The sequence below is a fragment of the Papio anubis genome, chromosome 15 (genome assembly GCF_008728515.1).
Source record: "Papio anubis isolate 15944 chromosome 15, Panubis1.0, whole genome shotgun sequence".
NCBI classification, from domain to species: Eukaryota; Metazoa; Chordata; class Mammalia; order Primates; family Cercopithecidae; genus Papio; species Papio anubis.
In genome coordinates, this window is record NC_044990.1 from 35871431 (window position 1) to 35898240 (window position 26810).

Consider the following 26810-nt stretch of genomic DNA (forward strand, 5'->3'; position numbering starts at 1 on the left):
ATTTGGGTTAAATCTGCCTCATGTTCTATAAACTTCTTATACTTAAAAATTCATATTTTTCTATAGGTTTGTACAATTCTCTGTATTTATCTCTTTGACTAGACTTTCTAACTTGATCTCTCTACCTCCTCTTTAAGGTTAACTCTTAGATGTTCTCTTTAGAAGCTATTTTTCAGTCCTTGAAGGTGTACTTCACTCTTTTCCATTATTTTTCTGTTGTATCCTCTTCCTGTGTATTTTCAAATAGCCTGTCTTCAAGCTCACCAATTCTCTCTTTTACTTGATGAATTCTTTTGTTGAGAGACTCTGATGCCTTCTTCAGTATGTCAATTGAATTTTTTAGTTACAGAAGCTCTGCTTGATATTTTAAAAAGCATTTCAATATCTTTATTAAATTTATTCGATGGTATTCTGAATTCTTTGTGTTATTGAAATGCCCTCATTGTCTGGAGTGACACCTGAGAATGTGTTGTGCCACACCTGCAGTCAGTACGACACTGGGTCTCACCCAAGGCCTACAATGAGTACTGCCTGGCTCCTGTTGATGTTTATTCAAGGCCCAAGGGCTGTTTAGTTAGCAGGTGATGAATCTTGCCAAAATGAAGTCCTTCCCTTCAAGATAGCAGGTTTCCTTCTGTCCCAGAATGTGTCTAGAAATATTGTCTGGGAGCTAGGATCTGGAATGGGGACCTCAGGACTCTCCCTAGCACCCTATTCTTCTGTGGCTGAGTTGGTATCAAAGTTGCAAGACAAAGGTCCACTTTACCTGTTTTCTCTCCTCAAGCAGAAGGAAGGAGTCCCTCCTGGAGCTGCTAGCTGTTCTGCCTGGGGTTGGGTGGAGGTTACAAATGCACTCTTTTGGCCAACCCAGAAGGTGTCTCACTAGGCAACATGCACCCCAAATCCACTCACTCTGAGCCCAGCAAAGCACCGGGATTTGCTCAGAAAGTAGTTCTAATGGCTTAGCCTGCCCTTCAAGTTAATTTAGGGCACCAGAGTGTTTTAACCTGTGTTCAATGTGTAGCCAGAGCTCAGGTTCTGATCCTGGGATGGACGATTCCTCTCTGGCTAGAGCTTATCTACATGCTCCCTCTGTAGGCATTAGCTGACTTCTGTCTTGTATTGTTTTCCACTGTGACAGGGAACCACTGAGTTCCAACCCAAAGTACCCAAGTGGCTTCACTGTCTCCCTCCCCCAAGCACAGATTCTCATTCCATATCTTGTGGCTACTGCTGGAGGTTGGGGGAAGGGTGGTGTCAGAGATTCCAGACTGTCTTCCCTACCTTTTTTAGTGTTTTTTTTCCTTGTTATAATGTTAAAACGAAGCAGTGTGATTGCTCACCTGATTTTTCCTGATTTTTGTTTCTTGTTAAGCTGCTTTCTTGTGTGGCTACTTATTCAATTTGGTTTTCCTGCAAGGGGAACCATTGGCCATCTTACTCCTCTCCCTCCTCTTTAGACTGTTCTTCATTGATGTTCATGGTCTTTCAGGATAGTCTTGTAATTTGCCATTTCCAATCTTTCATGTATTATAACTATACTTCCTTCAACTTACCTGAACACATGCACACCTTTCTTTGTGTTTACAATTTTGCTGGAAATTACAATTCTCTCATTTCTATCCGATTAAATAATAACTATTATGTACAGCCCATTTCAAAGGCAAAATCCTCCCTCCTGTACCCACTCCAATCAGATGTACTATGGATGTGCTACCTTGTTTCAACTTTTAAAAACAACAGGCAAACAGTTATACTCTGCTTTATAACATGGTGGAATGTATACAAATACTTTCTTCCATAATTTTTGAGAGCAGTAACTGTGTCTCGCCAATCTTCATATTCTCCATTGCACTGACCATAGCATTTTGAATATAATTTGTAATCAATTAAATGCATGAACAAACAAGTCAAATTTTATGGTTCAGGGAAAGTATTATTATTGTTGTTATTATTATTATTTAAAAAGGGCTCTGAGATAGAGTCTACTTTTCTGGGATAGTACCAAATAAAAATGAAACCAAGAATTTACAGCAATCTGAAAATACTGAGAAAGACCACTAAAAAAAGAAGGCTAAGAGCTCGTTTAAAAATATAAGAAATTTTAAAATGACCCATATAACTGACTATAGCAAAAGCATGTGCTTTCTGAAGTAAGCAAGGCACAAAGTAAAATAGACATCCTTTTAATAGCTCTCATATCTATGCAGAGATGGCCAAGGTCTGGTAGTGATTTTCATGATGATGGGTCTGGGAAGCTTATTTTTTAACCAGTTTTATTACCTGCCCCCAGCAAAAGGCATTTGTTTATATTCTTTCCCCTTTTATTGACTTTAGACTTGAAGAGAAGTATTACTGCTTCAGAATTAGGCTATCTCAATAAGCAAGGCAATTTTATTACAGATATCAGATGCAACAAATATTTGGTAAATCTTAATAACCGTATTCTTATACCTACACAATAAATTACTAGTAAAAACTGCTTTAGCTGTGACATTTTCACTATTTGCATTAACATGAACTCTTACATAGGCATATGTTCCAATTTTGAAAAGAAAAGCTTTCACAAACATTATGACATTTGATTGAATTGAGTAACTTAAAAAAACTTTCCTTATTAAAATATCTTATAAAGTTGGATTTATCTTCAAAAGCAATATAAAACAAGTCTATAATTACATCTAGCACTTTTTCCTCAAGACGACATAAACTGTTTCTTATAACAATGTTTCAGAAGTTTTCATTGCCCCTCTCTTTGTCTCTCTGTCCCACACAATTAATGAGTTAAAACTTCAAACTTCAAGTAAGACTTTAATTATCTAATTCTCATGGTTCCTCAGTACACTATTCAAATTCTTTGAACAGATAAACAAAGTATTTCATAGTCAAACTTGAGTAGATTCTTATAAAACAATATTTAAAGGTCACTCAAGAATTCCTATTCTTAAAGTTATTTGTATTTTGGAAGAAGATGCCCTGAGTGTCTATAAAGCAAAAGTATAAATAGAAATAAAGTAAATAGCAGAAATCATGCAAATTTTAAGCATTATGGAAACTAATTGGGTAGACATCCCCATGAGGGTTTCTCAATAAACCACGCTGCCTGGGGCATGTCATACTATGTTCCATTTAACTGATTTGACTTCTAGCTCAGATGTTTTAATTTTGTTGCTGGATCCTTTACCCTTTCTTTAAGTGCTTAAGGGAATAAAAAATAATTGAAAATCATATATAATATTATAAAATAGTTAATATTATACAACTTTTATTTAAACTGTCTTAATAACTTCATGTGCAGTAAGTCATTTAATACAGTTGTTCTCAACTAGAAGTGATGTTACCTCCCAGGGGACATTTGTGATGGAAACACTTTTTGTTTGTCAGTATTGGAGTTGGCTACTGATAAAATGGGTAGAAACCAAGCATCCTGCAATGAATAGAAAGGACTACTAAGGATCCTAAGCATCCTGCAATGAATAGAAAGGACTAACTCTTGCAAAAAAAATTATACACACACACACACACACATATATATATGATTCAAAATGTCAATAGTGTGAGAAACCATATTCATTTTACAAACCCTGTGAGATAAGTAGCTATTACTACGAGTTTAGTGATTCTTTTTCTTTTAATGAGGAAATCATAGTGTTAACAACTTTCCAAGGTTACTTGGAAAATAAATAATTGAGCTGGAACTTGAACCTAGGCAAATTTAAGTAGTTTGGCAGAGCATACAGATCACAGGAGCTATGTGCTTGCACCAGTGTCGTAATAGGCAACTTCTGAAACAGCTCCCAATAATCCCCACTCCCTTGCATTCATATGAATGCGTGATACCCTCCAACTGTGTATTAAATAGGGCTACTAATTTCTGTCTTAAGAATGGCTTGGAGCAACATTCTTAGAATGCTGAGATACCATTACCAGTATTAGGTTGTAAAATACTGTGATATAGCTTTGACTGGTACGCACTTCCTTTGGATTTTTCAGCTTACTTTTTTTTTTTTGATAAAGCAAGTTACTAGGTTGTAAGCTGCCCTACAGAATGAATGCTTCATTTAGCAAGAACCTATGTCCAACAACCCTGGAGAAAGTGAATCCAGCCACCAGTCATGTGAGAGAGCTTGGAAACTGACAGTTTCCAGGTCAAGTCTTCATATAAAACTGCAAATCTAACTGGTTTCTTGATTGTATCTTATGAAATATTCAAAGTAGAGGACGCACTTAAGCCATCACCTGATAGCTGACTTACAGAAACTGTGAGATAACAAGTCGTACTATTTTAAACCACAAAATTTTGACATAATTTTTATGCAGCAATAGATTACCAAAACAGATAAATAATTTGGAATTCATTTTAAATGTGCCTTTGAAAAATATTCACAAGATGCTGACATCTTCTTTGGAGACAGAAAATCATCCTGTTTCATCATTATAAGCTATATCTATCCACTCCTTTTACCCACTTTGAGCAAAATAATTGGTGTAAACGAATTAATGAAGTAAAATCGTTTAATAAGGTCTTTACTATTATCTCACTGGTGATGTAAATGTCATGGCTACTACAACATTAATACACATAATGTCATTTAAATGTAGTAGGTCAATCATAATGATTGATTGTAGAGCAAAGAAAAGTTTTATCGGTATTTTGTTACTGTCATGGTGCTGACATCAGTTAAATAATGGCTAATACATATTATAATTGATTCAATTTCAACAATATGTGATGTGGTTTTAAAGCTAAAAAAAAACTAGTTAATTAAAAAAATTGGCAGAAGATGGTGAGTAACTTAGCCACAGACTTTTCAAAATTGCATTTTATAACAATGTTGTGATCAGCATGGTAAATATACACAATTCACTAGCTTGATTTACTTCTGTCATCATGTAACACTTTAGCTTTCTGTTATATTCATACTGTACAAAAATCAAACTATAAAGACAAGCTTTCCTAATACAACTTACATATATCATATACAATTTAATTAAAGCACTATTTAAAAATACTTCTCATGAATCAGTAAAATGAAGCACAAACATTACTATGTTTTGAGCTTTCTTAACAATGTCTCGTACATAACAAGGCCCAGTTTATATTTACTGTCACATTAAAACTGTAAAAGTTTATAAAAATATCAAAATGTTTTAATCACAATAGAAATACATAATAATTTTAAAAACATCAACAATGAAAATACATTAAAAAGAAAAGTATAAATTCAGCATTAGATAGCAGAGTACAGTGACTATACTTCACAAAAATAGATTGTATTCGGGTGGTGGACATCCTAAATACCCTAACTTGATGGCTACACATAATACACATGTAACAAAATTTCTCATGTGTCTCATAAACTACATATATAAAAGGAAAAGTATAATTCAATACTACCAAAATAACATCATTCCTTCCAGCTATGTCTTTGTGCATATTAGTGAATTTTTTTGTGAAATAATTAAACAAATATGTATTAAGTACGTACTATGTTTCAAACATAAGATTAAATACTGAGGACATACTATTGAAAAAAATGAATAAAGTCATAATTCCTCTGATAATGGACCCATATAGAAGAGTAGGGAAGAGAGAAAAATCAGTAAATGTTTAGTAACACATTGCAATAAGTGCTTTAAATACATAAAAGAAATTTCTATGAGACAGGGAGACTATTCATTTTAGGGAAGAGGCTGTCAAGAAAGCCCCTCCCATCATTATGTATTCTACATATAACAGATGAAATTATGAACTCCTCCCTTACTGTCAAAACTGTATGCCACCAATGATACTGAAGCTGTGAATATACAAGACTATGAAGTCTAACTTTTGACTATACATAATTCCTACAAGAGACGTAGAGCCAGCAGAGCTATGATTACTTGAAGTAGGCAATTGAATAGTCCTCCCTATAGAAATATCAATTCGTATAGTAATTTCATCAAATGTTTTACATTCATGAGCCGTATCATAACTAGGTCTGAAAACAGACACAATTCCAGGACGTTTAAACAAAACAAACTTAACATTTACATGACCAGGCCTTTACTACAGCTAATACACAGAAATCTGCGGGTCTAACCATAGCTTCATACCCATTGTTCTTGAACTAGTATCCCTAAAACACTTCAAAAACTTGTCAGCATTCATATTATAATATCGATATGAAGCTGACTAGCATTAACCTTTTAATTTAAAGACTGAGAGCCAAAAACCTCTCCCCAGTGAAATGCCTTAACTGAACACCTCTACTCATCTGCATATTACTGTTTTATCTGTAATTATATCACTGTTCATCCTACTTCCAGTAAAAGAAGAACTTAAAATATACTCACCAGGCAAATCCAATGCTAAAAACCTTTGAATCACAGAAACAGGAGACCCCTTGAGAATTAAAATGAAGATCTATTCATCTCTTTCATTATCCCAACAATAATAGGACTACCTGTAGTTATTCTAATTACCTTAGAATGCATTTTATTCCCAAACATTTTCTTCCCGTCACTTAGTCTCCTGATTTATAATCAACTAATTTCTACACAACCTAAAAAGTTACTTGCTAGGAAGTAACTTTTTAAACTGATTCCTGAATGATGACTAAGTGATACCAAAAGGCAGACAGAGAATTGTTCCAACCAGCAAATGCAAAAAAAAAAAAAAAAAAAAAAAAAAAATGCAGGTTTCAAAGTGTAAGAAGGAAACCATAATCTTGCTAGAATCTTGTACCTAAATCTACTAGCTATTATAAGGCTGATGGAATCGTATTAAGAAAAAATGACGTCCTAGATTATTTGAACAGTTAACCCATAAAATTGAAGGAAGGTAAGGATTCCTTGTCCTAGCACTCACTTTATGCTCTTGAGCTTGGAATCTAGTCCTAATAAAATTGGTGCATGGCATTATTATACTCTTTCATTTCTTTGTTAATTATGAAAACACATTCCTACAGTTTTCTAAGGTGCTACCAATTTAAACATTGAATGACTGGCCCTTGACCTCTATGCTCCACAGGGTTCCACAACTATTTGTCTCAGAGTAATGTGATTATGTTAATAAAAAGCTGTTAGTCACAGGAATTACATAAAAAGTACCACTCAAAGTCCTCCCATATCTGTTTTTTTTTATTTTTTTTAAGAAAGGATTTTAAGATGTAGCATGATCCCGGTTGCCTGCAAGCACGTTAAAACATTGATACGCTTACAAATACACATCTCTCTTCCTATGTTATTTCATTTTAGAAAATGCCCCGTCTTTACTGAAGATAAAGAATCTTTCAAATGGCATTTCTATTAGGATATTGTCAACTGTGGGATTTCATTACATTTTAAAAAGTTATTATTCATTTGGTACCCATTTTCTTTAGTAGGTGACAGGTAGGCACAACTATGTTCTCATAGAATTTGGGGGCAATGAAAAGATAACTAAAATAAGTATTTGTAGTAAGTTGTTACAGGTATTAGTATAGGGGAAATAGTGGATTCAACAGAAGCAAAAAATAAAAATAATAATGAAAAAGAACTAACTTACTCTCGGGGCCAGAAATGTCTCAGAAGAAGCGCTATTTAAAGGAGAAACTTGGAAGATAAATAAGAATTGCTCAGAATAAAAGGAAAATATGGAGAACAACATGTAGTGGGGGGGAATGAATGTTGAGAGGCTGACTTTTGGACACAATCCTGCATGTGCAAAAGCCTATAAACAAATGATAGCTGGTGACTTTGTTGGGCAAAATAGGTCGGTACATCTGAGGTTCAGAGTTTATGGGCACTGAATGTGTGAATGCAAGAGACAATGCTGGAAAGAAGGCAGACCTCCATAATTCAGGGCTGCATACATCAGGCATCTTTATTCTTAGGGCTTGAGAATCTAATGAATGAATTAAAGCAGAGTAGACATGGTTTAAGGGAAAATTCTACTACACTGTGCAAATTTGATAAGCCATTTAATATTTTGTTGTACTAGTTCAGGCAGTAGATAATCTGATTATTGTCTTTATCAGAAAGATGACTATAGATGAATTTGTGAGATGTTTCAGAAATAAATTGTCAGTACTCAGTGTCTTAATAGTGTCACCAAAGGCAAAAGAGAAATCACAAGTGCTTTCCAGGTTATTAGTTTTGGAAATAGTTTTGAAAATATAATTACTTATTGTGAGAGGAGGACTTCAGTTTAGAACTAAATATAACACATTAAATTTTGGCCATGAATGTTGATGTGCCTGGGAGACAAACAGAAATGACCAATGAACAACAAGCTATAATGTTCTACAATTTTCATAATACTTTTAAGAGTGTGGAGGAATGTCTCAGTCTTCTGAAAATTGTAATGTATTTCCTTCTATAATTTTTCTGTGATGCTGATCCATGCCATACAAAGGGACAGATCACTTTGGCCTAAAAAATTGTTTCACAACTGGTCTTAAAAGTAAAAAGTGAGATAATATTGAGGACTTAAGGAAAAGCTTGAGATGCTAAATTATAATTAGGTGCGGTAGACAATTAATTTCTGGAAGAACTTAGAATTGTGGTACTCTTTGAATGCTTTAGTAGTGACTACATTCACCTGCTTTATTGTTTTTATTATTTTATTTTATTTTTCTGTGTGTGGAAAGCCTCAATGAGGCCTGTGTTTCTCCAAAAATCTCTTGCTTTAAAAAGAATAACACATTATACATTTCGGATTTTAGTAAGATCCTCCCAGCTACTTCTGCATTCTCAGAAAGAATTAGGAGGAAATAATTGTAGAAGGATAAATTGGGGAGGACAGAAACGAAACAAGACGTAAGGGAGGAGAGTCTCTTTTATTTGAGGGCACATCTGTCAACTTCAAAGTGATCAAGACAGCTCTTCAGAGTTTATTTACAGCTTCAATTTTCAATCCTGGCCTGCAGAAGGACTTACTTGTAGAAGTTTTAAAACATACCTGTTCTAAGTTCACCCAATAAGTATAAAATCAATACCTGTGGGTTTAGGTGCCAAGTGCAGTTGCCTGTTAGAAAGCTCTACTAGTTATATCAAGACCAATTCTTTATTAAGAGAAGCCAGTTTATAATCTAGGTAGAAGCTGGCTTTATAATCCTTTACAAAGGGAGCATTCTGAAATTATTAGAATATACTTGACACCTTTTTATTTTTAAAAAATTTATAACTTTTTAAGTGTGAAATATAATATGAAAAATTGTACTTAAAATTATTGCTTTATTATTTGCTAACAACCAAAGGTTTTCTTTTGAGACCACAATTCCAGAAATCACAATAGTAATATATTTGAACATAATGCTGATTCCTTGAATAAATTTTTTTAAAAAATAAAACCTATTAAAGGTGATTATTTTCTATCTTGGAGTGATGCTATAGGACACTTAATTGTAGTATGTAGCTTGTCTCCAAATAACTTTGACTTAGTATTAAAATAAAGTATTTTTTTCTGTATCAATAGCTTATACACCTGGTACTTTGGAATTCTATGGAATTAGACATTATTAGGTGTCCACTGAACTTCTGGTTAGCAATTTTCCTTTCCAGCCTACAATGACAGAAATTGCTCAGGACTTCAAAATGGATCTGCGCTCCCAGAGAACAGCTGCTTTGCAGGCGGGGCAAGGAAGGCCATCTGCTTGACCTTTTTGAAGACATCAAGCTGCATAACATCCATGCTGAATGTGAAACAATTATGCCAAAAGACATCCGGCTAGCATGCCGCATACCTCGAGAGTATGCTTAAGAATCCACTATGATGGGAAACGTTTCATTCTCAAATAATAATAATAATAATAATTCTTCCTGTTATTGAATTTAAAATAGGGCCAAAAGTGTACCTACTAACGGGGTCAAAGGTACCTAAGCGTCTGATTGTGAGTGGATAAACAGAGGACAGAAATAAGACATTGACAGTTTTCTCGTTTTCTTTATTTTATTTTATTTTGAGACAGCGGTTTCCCTATATTGCCCCCCTCTGGATTGGAACTTCTGGGCTCAAACGATCTGCCTGCTTCAACATCCTGAGTGTGGCTAGAACTACAGGCACTAGTCACCACTCCTGGCTCTATGTTTGAATTCTTAATATACTTAATATACTTACTTAATATACTTAATATACATTCAAGGACCTAAAACATTAACGCAAGTCAAAATGTTTCATTGAATAAGCTTCAGCACTTCAACTTTATAACAATTATAAATAAACCTATTAAAGTTTTTTTGAGGGAGAAATTGTATTTGTTTGAAAGATGAAAGTGTTTAATCTTCAGAAAGAAAAGCCTAGGGGATATGTACTAGATATTCAAAAACATTTTAAGAATTTTCAAGTGGAAAATTTATACATTTTGTATATGATATTGATGGATAAAAATAATTAGAGTCAATATCAAGAAGTTACTAAGATATATTTTCAGTCATGAAAGAAACAACTTCTAATTCATCAAAATAGGCCAAAGGTGCATATAATAATTTGGAGGTGTCTCTTAAAGGTATTTAAGTATATGCTAGATAACCAATATTAGGAAATAGATTTTTAAGTAATTAGCCATTATTAGTCCAGTGACATTTAATACCCACTGATGGCTTTATTATATAAGAGGTGATGCATACGCCATATTTTTCAATTCAGATGTTATATTGATGCCATTGGAGATTAAATAAAAACATCGTATTTAGGTGAAAAATTCTACATAATATTAAATGTTAAACAACTTCTAAACTAGTCATTTGGCAGATAGTACTAACTTGATTTCAGTAAAAAGACAAAGAGAGTCATTGTAAACAAGTCAGAAAAAAACTTTTTCAGAATGAGCAAGGGATTTAGAATATTATATATAAATATTATATATATATTTGAATGTACTAAAAAACTGAAGTTGCTTTGTAATAGGTATTGTTTGTGCTTTAAGAATGTACTCTTTCTCTAAAGGAAAGTGACCTCAAAACATTCATGAATCGTCTTTCAGACAGGAAACACAAGGATTTACCAATATCAGTGAAGGTGACACTCTGTAAGAGTTTTCTTTCTTTTTGTCTTCATATTCCACCAGGTCCTTAGATAAATTTAAAAATATCATTTATACTTAAAGAATATATCTTAATTTAAATTTAAGTGTAAAAAACTTTACAATTTAACATAAAATCTTGATAATACTCTGTAGTTTATCTTTACAGGGAAGATTTTATAAAACAAAAGCCATAGCACTAAAAAATGACGTTGTGATTTACAACTATAAAAAATAAATTTGCTGCCAGGAAAAACAGAATATGAAACAAGGCTGGAAATTCATCAATACATTTTTTTTTTTAACCTGGACACAGTTGGTCGAACAGATGTGGTGAGATTTATGTTTAGGAAGTGAAAAGTATCCTGGATCCACACAAAAGGGCTATTTGTTCAGTGGATTGTCCTGTGGGATGTCCATGGTGAGGCAGCAACACTTGTAACCCTGCTCTATTCCCTAGAGTCAAGAAAGCACAAGAACATTATTCATTCATGTTTCCTTATAAGACATGATCTGGCATTAAAATTAAGAGTAAGTACTATAAAAAACAATATAATAAGCAATAGTTTTAATTTAATAAGATGAATTAATTATGATATAACTCAAATTTTAATTATATATTATAAGAAAATCTGATGAAAAGGTAACTGAGTTTGAATTTAATCAACACAAACAAAATGTTGTTTTTAATATTTTTATAAATATTTTCAAATATTCAAATATAATTATCTTAAATAATCCATACTGTTCACAATTCATATAGTTCATATTAATGCCAACATTAACAGTTTTAAGCAATTTGTAGGAAAATAATCAACCAAACTACATATTCAAAGTCACCTTCTGCCATGTTTCCATTTACTATGACATTTTACATTCATCAATTATTGATGAATGAGGTATATACATGAAGGAATTGAAATCAGCTTGTTGAAGAGATGTCTGCACGCCTATGTTCACTGCAGAATTAGTCACAATAGCCAAAATATGGAAAAAACCTAATGTGTATATATACATATTCCAATGTATATGAAACCGTGGTGTATATATACACAATATTCAGCCTTAAAAAACAGAAAATTCTGTCATTTGAAACAACATAGGTCAACCTATAGGATATTAGGTTAAGTGAAATTGCTTAAAACTGTTAATGTTGGCATTTATATGAGCTATATGAATTGTGAACTATATGGATTATTTAAGATAATTAAATAATAAGAGAGACAAATACTATACGATTTCCTTATATGTGTAAGTGAAAAAAGTCAAAGTCATACAAGTGGAGAGTAGAATGATGGTTACCAGAGGTTGTGGGCAGGATGTGGACAGGGAAAGGGGAGAAACTGGTCAACGGGTGGAAGTTTCAGTGAGACTGAAGGAGTAAGTTCTGGTGTTGTGTTGCACAGCATGGTCATGAGAGTTGATGATAATCTACTTTATATTTCAAAATAGCTAAAAGGAAGAATTTTGAATCTTCTCATCGCAAAGAAATGATAAATATCTGCAGTGATGGATATATTAATTGGTCTGATTTGATTATTCCACAATGTATAAATGTATTGAAGCCATTATATCATATCCATTAAATATATACAATCATTATTTATCAGTTAAAAAATAAAGCTAAAATAGAGAAAAATAATAATTTATGGAAACCTAAATAATCTGCAACTTAGAGTAGCTCCTTTATTTGGTCAAATATGAATCTTGTGTACAAGAAAAGGAAAAATGAATAAATAAAAACCTGGTCACATGACATAAAATGCAGTATTTGCAAATGGCTCACACTCCAAATGACCAATAGCACACACATTCCATTAAAGCAAGTTGCACAGTAAAGCCTTATATCAGTGGGACAGGACAGAACCCAGAAGAGAAAGAAAAAAACATATTTTGACTAATAAAACAATCTAAAACAACACGTGTAGATAAAGATATAGCTATATTTTAACACCCATGTTGATATCTTAGTTAAGCCAATCCTCACCCTCAATTGTAGATGAGTTTGTTAGAATTTGGTATGGAATTGTAATAGATTCTGATTTCATAAACTGGTTAGCTCTCCATAATGTTTAATGGCTAATATACTTAAATGATATACTGTTTATTGGCAATTAAAAATACAGGAAAGGTCCTGAAAATCCTAATTAAAAATTGCACTGAATTATAAGTGTTTATGAATCTCAAATGCTGATTTGAGAAAACATATATAAATATTATTATGAACCCTGGAACAAAAACACACAATTTTAAGTGTAATCTGAATTAAATTTTAAAAATATCAGTGTCTTTGATGAACATTGATTGCATTGGTTTTTACCAGTAATCATTTCAGAGCAATAGCAATGACTTAAATCACATATTAATTGATCATTAATTTATCTTAAGCTTCTCTTAACTTACCATTCAGGATTGTGGTATATTTTAATTCTTAAGGTAAATATGTGTTAAAACTGAAAAGGTTCTAGTGAAAAGAAAGCAGATAAAAATTACATGCAGAACACCAAAGGAATTAGAAAATAAAAGTTAAAGAAAAGGAGGGAAAGCAAAACATGAAAAATACTTTGGTAGACATAATATGAATTTTAAGAGCTGTCAAAGACAGAACAAAAGGAAAATAATATGACACACAACTGATACCTGCGTGAGAAGTAAATACTACAGAAAAACTAGTGGAGATAATTCATATATCTGCTAGCATATCCATCTTTGGTCAGGAAGAGCTGATTTGTTACCTAGATTGTGAGTGATGAGAATCAGGAAAACCTAAAAAGGTTTTTTTTTTTTTTTTTTTTTTTTTTTTTTAGTATATACAACATATGTGAAGTCTTTTGTAACTAAAATGAGATAATATGTTCTAGTTGAGCAATAAAATAGGAAGAATTTTTTAAAAGGTATTCAGATTTTATATTCTTCGTGTGGTGCAAGGTGGAGTGGGTAGACAAGAAGTTCAAAGTTGCAAAAGTCCAATATGGTAGAATATGCAAGAAAGTAGTAGTACAAGGAACACGCAGAAGAAAGGCAAGCATGGTTTGAACAAAGGAATTAGTGAAAAATAAGAAAGGATTTACTTCCTATAGTCTTATTTTTGTTTATTTTAGTACTGAAGGTATTTAACTTTGACTGCCTATGCTGAGCTACAGAAGTTCTATGTTCTCAACTCAGGTCATTCATTTTGATTATTATATTCAAAGTAAATGGATTTATATGTGAACTTCAAAGAAATAGTAAGTAGGTAACCAAGAGTCTGATGAAATCACTTAAAGTTTAGAGAAAATAACTTTTGGGTGAAAAGTGTTTTACATAGATAATGAGATCAGGTAGGATTATTTTTTATTATTGTTCTATTTTCATTGCATGTTTTACCTTTATGTTAAGTTTTACCTAACAGTATGGATATTGTTTTTAAAGTACCAAGTAATAAAAAGTAATAAAAATAATGTTATTTAGGAAATTTAAACATGAGATGTGAGGTGGTATTAGAATTTTTACACAGAGTTGAAATTATGCCCAAATGTTACTCCCTACTACGTGTAAACACAATATTGTATTATGAGAAAACAAAAATAATTTTAGGTTATACAGTGAAGATAATATTCCTGTTGTATATATATTACATTTCTTCAAATTTTACTTGATTTTTATGTTCTATTTTTCTTTAACACTGTGACAGGTTGAATTACATGTGTAAATTTAGTATATTTATACATGCACACACTTTTGAAGTTGTTTACAGTTTTAGCTTGTCTATAATAAATGAAACACCACATATTATGTCTATGCAAGTTGCCTATAATTCAAGTTGCCTATATTCAAGTTACCTATATTCAACCTGCTGCATTTTCAGGAAGTGCTAAGACAGCAAAATATAAACTGCAATAATGGCACCCTCCTTATATATATTGCAATCTTTGCACATCACCGACCTTATGAGTCGGTGTTAGAATACAAACTGTACGGCCAGGCACGGTGACTCAGGCCCGTAGTCCCAGCTCTTTGGGAGGCTCAGGCAGGCGGATCACGAGGTGAAGAGACCGACACCATCCTAGCTAACATGGTGAAACGCCATCTCTACCAAAAAAAAAAAAAAAAAAATTGCCGAGTGTGGCGGCGGGCGCTGGTAGTCCCAACTACTCGGGAGGCTATGGCAGCAGAATGGCTTGAACCCGGGAGGCAGAGTGAGCCGAGATCGCGACACTGCACTCCAGTCTAGCGACACAGCGAGACTCCCTCAAAAAAAAAAAAAAAAAAAAAAAACTACTGATATAAAGGCACCCATATGGAATGACACTTAAATAAAATCGTATTAACCTTACCCGTCTGTTTGAGGCTGAATCGCATCTACCCAAAATTTATATGCTGAGGTTGTAACCTCCAGTGCCTCAGAGTGTGGCCATATTTGGAGATGATGTCTTTGAAGGGGTGCTTAAGTTACAATGAAGTCTTTAGGGTGGGTCCCAGTCCAATGCCACTGGTGTCCTTATAGAAACAGGAAATTTGAACACACAGAGACAGCAGACACACGTGCAGAAACAGAGATGACCATGTGAAGAGACAGTGAGACCATAGCCATCTGCAAGCCAAGTAAGAAAAAACAGAAAACACCAACAACCCTGCCAACACCTGGATCTCAGATTTTCAGACTCCAGAATTACGATAAACACGTTGTTTAATCCACATAATCTTCAGTATTTTGTCATGTCAGCCCTAGAAAATCAATACACTGCCTGTTTAAACTGTGAATATACATCATGAGCAACCCACTGCTTTGAGCCTTTTGATTTCTATGATTTATTTCTTGTTATAAATAACACTTATCAGCATCTTACCTTCACTGAAATAACCAGTTGGGAAACAAAAAACATTAAGAAGTTATTTTCTGTGCACGAGTGTCAGGAAGCTTTAAGAGCCTTTATATAGATGCCTCTATAGCTGAGGGAATTTATTAGGGACATAGCAATCGGCCTCTTTATCCTTTATCATCTCAGACTGTCAAAATTAGTTCATTTTTCCTCAAAGTTATGCCAACCCCAGTCCTTGACAGAAGAACTATCCCTTCAATCCAACCTAAAATATTTTTTTCTAAACATTTCTCAATCCAATCCAATGCTCCATCTTTTACTGCTTTCTTCATACCTTTCACTATTTTGTTATTATTATAGCAAACTTTTCTATATGTCTAGATCTATAATATTTTAAATTACATCTTCTTTCTTTACTTTTATGGAAAACAGCTGTCAATTGGGCAATACTTCTCCTATAACCCTATCAGTCTGAAACTATTTCTGCTGTTTCATATACCAGTATTTGGAGGGTAAAGTGGTATACCACAGTTGCCACGTCTGGATCATTAGTGTTCTAAAAGACATGACCACAAGCAACCACAGAAACCATCAGAGCAAAATTTCTTTTTCTCCTCTCCATATTTTATCGTTTACAGTTACATCAAAATCTAATGGCTAAATTTTTATCAGTAAAAACTCGCATTTATACTGGCCTTCTTTTAGTTTCTTGAACTAGCCAAGCTTTTTAAATTCTGAACTCATACCTATTTCCTAAAATGCTATTAGTCATCTTTCTATGCATAAATTTCTCAGTACTAGGTCCAGCTCTGGAAATACAGATTCTATATTATGTCTTTTCTTGGTCTAAATATGTCTTTCAGAAAGAGAAAGAAAGATCCGAAGAAGGAGGAATAGAATGAAATGGAACAAATAAGGGCAAAAGAAGATTAGAATAAATGTGAAGCCTCTACAATTTTTACCATATAGAGCAGGAAAGGAACATAATCTAAACCATATTTTTCCATCATACGCTTAATAAACACACCTCTGCATGTTATTTTGAAGTTCTATGTCTTTACTCTCCATTTTTTAAAGAAGTAAACCACTTTGGCCATGCACCAGATAAAATGCATTTAAAAAACTTTACTGAACTATGGCCTCAGGAAAAAAAAAAAATATGTTAGCTACTGAAGTACATAATTTTGAAAAATTGCAAAATGTGCATAATGGACACAGAATAAAGTGATGTCACCAAAAATTGGTGTCTGCTACTTTTTAGTCAGAAGACAAAGTTTAAGGGGAAGAATATATCTGAAATTCATTGAAGTAACAGGGCAAGGATAACATCATGAACCATTTCCAAAGAATTAAAAGACCAATTTTCATTTTTTGTTATGAAAATATTGGCATGTTATGCTTCATAATTAGGTCACATGTGAGGCTATACCAGGAGTCAAAGATAATTCAGGAAGCTGATTAGAAAATGTACCTTTCAGCCATCTTGCTTTCAGCTTATCTGAACCTGACACTCGCAGCCGCTTGCCACGCATATTGAGGCAGTGAAATGACTTTTATTAAAACGCGGTTAGTGTTGTCAGTTTGTTTCCAAAACTTGGTCTTGGCTAAAAGAAACATTCCTTCCAAATATCCACCACCCAATTCCACAGGGTTTGTATTTGCTCTGTTTGAGTATTCAGTTGCCAGTTTTCAATTGTAAAATTCTTACGGAAGAGTTTTTTTTTGTTTTTCTTTTCTACAGAAGGCAATGAAAATATCACACAAATAGAATTCTAGTAAAATCTGCAGAAATCCTGCTAAATTGCAGCCTTATTTTCTAGATTAAATAAAATATCTTCTAAAAGTTTTTAAGTGTTTAAACAGTTTTTAGTCATAAATACTGCTGTTTAGGATGGCAAATCCAATTCACGACTGCACTCCCACAGTGTCTTTGTTTTTCTAGAAATTCCCTTATTCTTTCCACTTTTTCCTCTAACTTGAATATATATGTGATCTTTTCTGGTTTGCAAACATTTTGAAGGATGTAATTTCCTCATTCGTATAATAATTACATAGAATTAATAGAAAATGGAATCTGTTTTTCAGTAAAGTTAAGAGGAATGTAGGGCATGCATTGGTCTTTCCTTATCCACTAACGCAATCCTATTATATTCAAATATATTATATTTTTTATATTATATTTGAATATAATATATTCAAATTCAAATTCCTATTATATTCAAATTGAGTAACTAATTCATAAAATATAATTTCTTATCCACTACCTCCTATTGAATTAGCAAATAATGGTTCCTAAAAGATATCTAATAAATTAGTGTGCTTTCAAGCAAAGTTGGAAAATGAATGTTAATATTTTGTATATATGATTTCTTAGTAATCACTGCTGTCATTCAGAAATTCTTTGTGTTACTTGTCAATCAGCCAGAAAACTGAAAAAAATGCCGTGATGTTGAAGCAAGATGTGAATAAAAATTGCTTTTCAGTTTGACCAAAATAATAAAGCAAATCATAAGCAGTCATTGAAAAGCATATTCATGGGCTGGGCACCGTGGCTTATGACTGTAATCCTAGCATTTTGAAAGGCTGAAGTGGGTGGATCACTTGAGATTAGGAGTTCAAGACCAGTCTGGCCAACATGGTGAAACCCCAGTCTCTACTAAAAATACAAAAATTAGTCAGGCATGATGGCCCATACCTGTAATCTCAGCTACTCCGGGGGCTGAGGGGGGAGAATCACTTGAACCCAGGAACAGAGCTTACAGTGAGCTGAGATCTTGCCACTGCTCTCTAGGCTGGGCGACAGAGGCAGACTGTCTCAGAAAAAAACAAAACAAAACAAAACAAAAGTACATTAATAGTTCATTGTAAGTGATTGTTATTTACAAGTACACATCTTGCCAAAGCTATAAGCCACTATCTTCGCTTCTCACCTCTACATAGGCTACTTATGTAGATACTTTGGTTTACCTGTCCAACAATCTGCCAACTTTCTTGGTACTACGTTATCACTGCCATAACAGTCTATCCAGAGTTCACTTCCAGGATTTATCTTCTAACACTAGGCTTCAAAATTCTGTTATAGTGTTTGATGAGAAAGAAAACAGAAAGGGAGAATGTATTATCTTTCAGAGGGAATGCCTTTTATGCCACTGTTAGGATGGAATTTTTAACTTATGGCTGTATTCCACATCATAAAATATAATAATATTTAAAATAAAAAGACGACATGAATTCAGAAAAATATAAAGTCTCAAAAATCATTTATTGGCACCAAATAAAAGTACTAAGATGCGATATACATACACATACATGTTCAGACACATTTATTTGGTTAAAGCTTGTAAAGCAAAGGAAAATAAGGAAGAACGTAAATAAAAAGTACAGGCAACAAATGTAGCTGAAGGGAATGAGACAGAAAGGTTAATAGCTTCCTATAAATTAGTAGGGAAACAAAATTAATGATGAGTTTTTAGCAGCCAATATACTGAACTAACATTTTAAACTTGTCTTGAAAAGAGAAAATAATAGGAGAAAGAAATTTAGACATCTGAAGAGTAATGGAAACTAGAATAATTGTAGTTATAAAAATCTTATATGAAAATAAAGTATACCTTGAATTAGACATGTAAAATGATCAAGTCCAGTTTTAATTTATAATATAGCAAAAATCATGATAAACACCTAAGTATGTCTTTAAAAATCATATAGCACAGAGAAAAGGTTGCCTCTTCCAGAGAAGCTAAGAAAACATACCCAGGAAATTATTGCCAGTCTAAATCTAATCTAAATCTAATCTAGTCTAAATCTAAGCTAAATCTAATCTCAACAATATAAAACTTTTATTTAAGAAAAAACACACAAGAGTTGCCTACCTGGCAATAATGCTTTGGAGGTTTCTTTGTAGGCAAATACTAATTGTTATAAAAAAACATTCACCAAGGAGGACCAAAACAAAACTTTATACAAAGGACTAATATCCAGAATCTGCAAGGAAGTCATATGACTCAACAAGAAAAACAAAACAACCTTAAAAAGTACACAAAGGACATAAGCAGACATTTCTCAGAAAAAGACATACAAGCAGCCAACAAACATGTAAAAAAGGGTCAACATCACTAATCATCAGATAAATAAAAATTAAAACTACAATGTGATGTCATCTTACAACAGTCAGAATGGCTATTATTAAAAGGTGAAAAAACAACAGATGTTTGTGAGGCTGTGGGGAAAAGGGAATGCCTATACACTGCTGATGGGAATGTAAATTTGTACAACCTCTATGGAAGTCATTATGGAGATTTTTCAAGGACTAAAAATAAAACTATTATTTGACCCAGCAATCCCACTAATGGATACCTACCCAAAGGGAAAAATTACTATATAAAAATTAATCCTGCACTCATATGTTTATTACAGCACTATGAACAATAGCAAAGTCATGGAATCAACTTAAGTGTCTATGAATGAATGATTGGATAAAGAAAATGTGGCATATATACCTCATGAAATACTCTGTAGCCAAAAAAATGAATGAAATCAGGTCTTCTGCAGCAACATGAATGGAACTAGAGGCCATTATCCTAAGTGAAATAACTCAGAAATGGAAAATCAAATACCACATGCTCTGACTTATAAGTAAAAGTTGAACAATGAGTACACGTGGACATAAAGGTAGAAATAGTAGACACTGGTAATCCAAAAAGCGTGAGGGGTGAGGGATGAAAAATTATCTATTGAGTACAATGTTCACTATTTGGGTGATGGAGACATTAGAAGCCCAAACCTCACCATTATGGAATATATCCATGTAACAAACTGGTACATGTAGCCCCTGAATCTATAATTTTTTAAGAGTCTATAAATTTCAAAGAATCAAAATATACAGATCATGTTCACCAAAAGTATATTATTATAAATCAACTATTAATCAAATGTTAAGATTTTAGAAAATCTTCAAAAAACTAAAAATTAGACAAAACACGTTTGTAATCCAAGAGACAAAGAAAACAATCAAAATAAAAATTTTAAAATGCATTTTAACTTAATAATAATAACAACACAAAATGCAATATTTGTGGGTATAGCAATGGCAATTCTTAAAGGTAACTACATACTTTAATTTCTAAAATAGTAAAGAAACAAATTTAAAACAAAAATCTGGCAGTCACAAAACTTGATAAGAATGTGAAGCCATCTGAATTTCCTTACTGATGATGGAAGAAAATGGCACAAACTTATTTTTTAACTGTTGGAAAAAAATATTTTGAAGTTAAAAATTCACTTATGCAATAATAGCAATTTTGCTTCTAAATATTTATCAAAAAAAGAAAGGGAACAAAGAAGGGTGGAAGAGAGGAAGTGAGGAAGGAAGAAAGAAGAAAGGAGAGGAGGAAGAAACATAGAAAGACAAAAAGAGGAAGTGAGGAGGAAGGAAGAAAATAAGAAAGAAAAAAAGAAGGAAGGATGAAGGGAGGAAGGAAGGGAGAGAGGGAGTAAGGGAGGGAGAGAAGGAAGGAAGGAAAGAAGAGAGGAAGAAAATGGAGGAGTCCACACAGTCTTATACTAAGATGTTCAGTTACTTCAATTATATTTTTCAAAACTGGAAACAGTCCATATTTCTTTCAACAGGAAGATAAACAAACTGACCTCGTCATACAATGAGATACTACTCAGTAATAACATGAATGGACTATTGATATGATAATATGGATAATCTCAAGAATATTAAACTGAATGGAAGATGTCAGGCACATAAGAGTACATACGGCTTAATTTCCTTTTACGAAGTACTAGAATAGGGAAACACTCTATATTGACAGGCATCAGAAAAATACTTGCATCAGCGAAAATGGAAATTGATTGGCATGAGGCAAGAGAAGGATTTCTCGGGTAGAGAAAGTCTATATATTGATACATGTGTGGATTACATAGGTTTATGTTTTTCAAAGTAGAAACAAATATACACTTAGGACATATGCATTTCGCTATGTTTCAATGCAGAAACAGTCATGCAAAAATGAAGATACCATTTATAGTGACAGCAGAAAATATAAAGAATTTAAAACTTACTTAAAATATTTATATCCTCTGCCGGGAGCGATGACTCACGCCTATAATCCCAACATTTTGGGAGGCCTAAGCCGGCAGATCACTTGAGGTCAGGAGTTTGAGACCAGCTTGGCCAACATTAGGAATCCCAGTATCTACTAAAACATACAAAAAGTAGCCAGACCTAGTGGCATGCGCCTGTAATCTCAGCTACTTGGGAGGAGGCTGAGGCAAGATAATCACTTGAACCCTGGAGGCAGAGGTTGAAGTAAGCCAAGAGCCAAGATCGCGCCACTGCACACTCCACACTGCATATATATACATATATATATAAAAAATTAAAAATATATTGTTATATATATTATATATATATAAAATATTAAGGAACATGAAATAAGGTCTGAGTATTTACAATAGCATGGCTAAATGACAAATTATGCTAATAAACTCCATGAGATATTAATCAAATTTCCATCTAGATTTTTAAAGAGTTTGGTAAACTTATGTAAAAAACTGTATGGAAAGTTAACAGATCTCTAATAACTAAGTGTGCTTATTAAAAACAAAAAATGAAACAAAATAACAGGTAAAAAAGTGAGGAGAGTTTCCCCTACCAAGTAGTAAAAATCTACAGATATTTATTAGCTTGGGACTGATGTAAGAACTGAAAAAAAAAAAAAAAAAAAAAAAAGTTACATTGGAATTGAATATAAAGGGGCAAAAAAATCTACATATCTATTTATTCCTCAATCTATCTCGCTTCTTCAAATTTAATGAGAAAAGTATGGAAAGTTTAGAAGATGGAGAGTTAAGGAAACCGAGTTAGGACAAAGAAAAACTATTGCTGTCCCTCAAGTGTTAAGAATATCTACTTCATAAAACCCAGAAGTATAAACGATGAGGTAAAAAGTGGAAATTTTTTATTATTTCAAATTTAATGATCATTTTTAATAGAGAAAAACATGGACAAATTAACGATAATTGCCATTTGACAGATATTTGCAAAGATAAATTCTGCTAAAATTATTTAGATTAGTATTTTATATGGATACATGAGAACACCATAGTAAAATTTTGGCAAAGTTTTATTTTGGATTAGCAATCTCAAGAAAAACAAAACTAGCTAATTTAGAATGTTTTCTCTTTATGTTCATTTCTTACATAAGAAGATTAGATCCAAATAGCCACCAAAAAGTAAAGGTGTGCCTATTATTATAAATAAAATGAAGAATGTGATAGATAGCTATCATTTGTTTTTGATCTCCTTATCTGTAATATAACCATTATGAAAGTTATATAGTTAAGATTATATTCATTAGATATTATCTAAATCTTAGTTTCCTTTATTTTTTTCTGTGCATCTTTTTTTCTAAAATACCTGGCCCTACATAATATGGGTGTAGAAAAAACCTCATTATTTTAGGAGATCAGTTTCCTGAAAAGAAGTAAAATTAAACAAATCACAATTTTTTCTTTGTAGAAATAATTTAGAAAGACACATAATGAAACAAGAGCTTCATGCTTAGTACGGTGCCTGGCATATAAAAGATGTATTCAAGAACTCACAAATCTGATAACCTGATCACCAAATTTAAAGTAATCTTTTTTGTTTCTTTCAAACACCACACTTCAATCGCCATAGTTATAAGATAAAAGTTATATGAGCTTAAATATCTTAATAATTTAAAAAGGCATAGAGCCCAAATTATATATTTTCCAAGAAGGTGAAAGTCATCTATAGTATGAGAAAAATGTTCTCAGAAAAGTAAATTAGAACTTAATCTATTTTTTACTTTCTTAACTACGACTAATAAAAAAGGTATTGACAGAAGATATGAGACGCTAAAATTTAAAACAATTTTTCAAGCTCATCCAAAAGCTGGCACATTGGTTAATGCCTAACCTTCTTCCAAATATATAGACACACATACATACATACACATAGCATATATAAGTCAGCACATATATATGTGAGCATATATATGTACATACGTATATGTAAATGAGATTTTATATATCTGTATGTGTGTATGCATATATATACTCACATATATATGTGGTTATCATGCAAGGATGGGTTGAGATGAAGTCACAATATGGAAGTTGGCTCACTTACCAAATTACCTAGACATGCAGTGAGCTTGTAGGAGCAAAGAAAATGTGCAAAAACAATAAAAGCAATTAGATAAAACTTCACCATAGAAAAATGACATTTATTGTGTTAACTACTGAGGTTTTGTGTTTATACAAAACAAATGACCTACAGTGACTTATATAATGATTATCACAAGTGTTTCTTTCATTAAGCGTATTGAAAGCCCCTCAAATAATACACTAGGGACACAGCTTAACAGTAGGCCAGTGCTGTTTCAAGTAGTTCAAAAATGACATATTTCTAACAAAATGTGTGCTTTTTAAAAAATAAATACTGTGTATTATAGTTGTATTAGTTTATGGAAAATTTAAAATATTCATGATTCTGATCACGTTGCGGGTCATTTGTATTCTTCGTATTTATTATTGCCTGTTGAAAAAATGGTAGGTCTTATGTTGTTTTTGTCTCTCAATCACAGCAAATTCAACTTATTTAAAATTTATATGTATTTATTTAAATTAATATTTCTAATTGACTAAGGAAAATTTATATATTATGGTATACAATGTGATGTTTCGATGATATGTATACTTGTGAAAGATTAAAGCAAGCTAATTAACATATATGCCACTTTACATACCTATTTTTTGTGACGAGAACATTTAAAATCCACTTTAGTAATTTCAAGTATACAATACAGTATTATATACTAGAGTTATCATGCTATACTTGTTATTTTAGTTTTTACCCCATTCTCTTTAACATGTAACAATTAATGCCATTTTATTATCAGTAGTTTGCTCGTTCATAATATATTTGTTATTTTTATATATTTCTTTTTTTTTTTTTTTTTTTTTTTTTTTTTTGAGACGGAGTCTTGCTCTGTGCCCCAGGCTGGAGTGCAGTGGCGCGATCTCGGCTCACTGCAAGCTCCGCCCCCCCGGGTTCACGCCATTCTCCTGCCTCAGCCTCCCAAGTAGCTGGGACTACAGGCGCCCACCACCTCGCCCGGCTAATTTTCTTGTATTTTTAGTAGAGACGGGGTTTCACCGTGTTAGCCAGGATGGTCTCGATCTCCTGACCTCGTGATCCGCCCGTCTCGGCCTCCCAAAGTGCTGGGATTACAGGCTTGAGCCACCGCGCCCGGCCTTTTATATATTTCTAAATAATATTTATTCAAACTTGAATCATCAGCTTTAAATTGTTTGCTTTTTGGGGCTTTCATTTATATTGGGGATAAACTGTAGTAGGATTCAGACTGTTTCAGCTATTTTAAAATGAATTGGTATACCTTAGAACACAGCATTTTTCGTATTTTTTTTTTTTTTCCGTGTAAAATAATAGGAGAGTACATCAATAGTGAAAAAAATGTGTGCCGTCAGTCTCTGTTTATCAAAGGTTCTGACCAATTTTGAGGAGGCTACTCTTCCATGAACAGATGGTTGTATGTGAACTCATCCAAGACGTCCAAACAGATGTCTGTCCTGAGGTCATCCCACTACAGATTAGAAGACATGCAAGTGCTAATCCAGATATGAGCTAGCTAGGGCTTTTTTTCCCGCCTCCCCTCCGCCCCCCTCCCCGATAGAATTGGATCAATTTAATAACCTAATTTTTTAAACTCAGTTTTCAGGAAGCCATAGCTGTTTGGAAATTACAGACTGGACTCTCCATTACAAGATACCATCCCTTCTAATATTAACATTTTTAAAGGGAGAATTAAAAATTACTGTTTTTGTTGCATTCTGAAATTCTTTACTTTGTAGAAAGTATGATTATATTTTTTCTCTTTTTCAAATATAGAAAACACAATTATTTTATTAGCAAACAGCAATTTAGTTATTAGTAGCTAACCAGAGAGGTGGAAGATCTGTTAAATTGTTGGCAACATTTCTACAAAACAATTTCAACAGAATAGCAAGTACTTAATTTCACTTTCTGGGTGATTATTTATTTTTTAAACAATTACTAGCACCTATGACTCCGTTTAGAATTTTGAACACAGAGAAAAATCCTGGAAGTGATTCATTTATTATCTTTTGAAATTGTGTTTTTTTGTAGGGGAAGTTTTGAAATTCATGACACCACTTTTTCCAGCAACTGGAACCAGTAGGATAGTCAAAGGTATGAGATGCAGCTGGGCGAGGTGGCTCACGCCTGCAATCCCAGCACTTTGGGAGGCCGAGGCGGGTGGATCACGAGGCCAGGAGATTGAGGCCATCCTAGCTAAGATGGTGAAACCCTGTCTCTACTAAAAATCCAAAAATTTAACCGGCAGTGGTGGCGGGCACCTGTAGTCCCAGCTACTGGGGAGGCTGAGGCAGGAGAATGGCGTGAACCCGGGAGGCGGAGCTTGCAGTGAGCTGAGATCATGCCACTACACTCCAGCCTAGGCGGCAGAGCTAGACTTCATCTCAAAAAATAAAAATAAAAAAAATGCACAAATATTGTAGATTTGTTATGTCATCTTCTCTGATAATTTGTCTATATTATGAACACAAATGTAACTAATTTTTAAGTGTATTATTAGGAACATGTAGAATAATATTGAACATGGTAGAAGAGCAAGTATAAGGAAAAAATCGGTTGATATTTAAGAGATGTTTGACAATTTTCAAAGTGCTATAATACTCATTATTTAATTTGTTCTCAGAATAACCATGAGAAATGGGGAGGACATATAGCCTTTTTTTTTCTAAGGATAATAAAGCAGTCTCAATGAGGTGAGTTGAATCCCTAGCTGATGAGAGGCAGAGGTTAATCTAGAAAAGGGGCTTTTTACAGCAATTTCAGAGTTTTTTCTAATATTATGTATAAAATAGAATATGTAAATTTATTCTACGTTTCTATATAAGTAAAAATGTCTAAGTATGCCTTCAA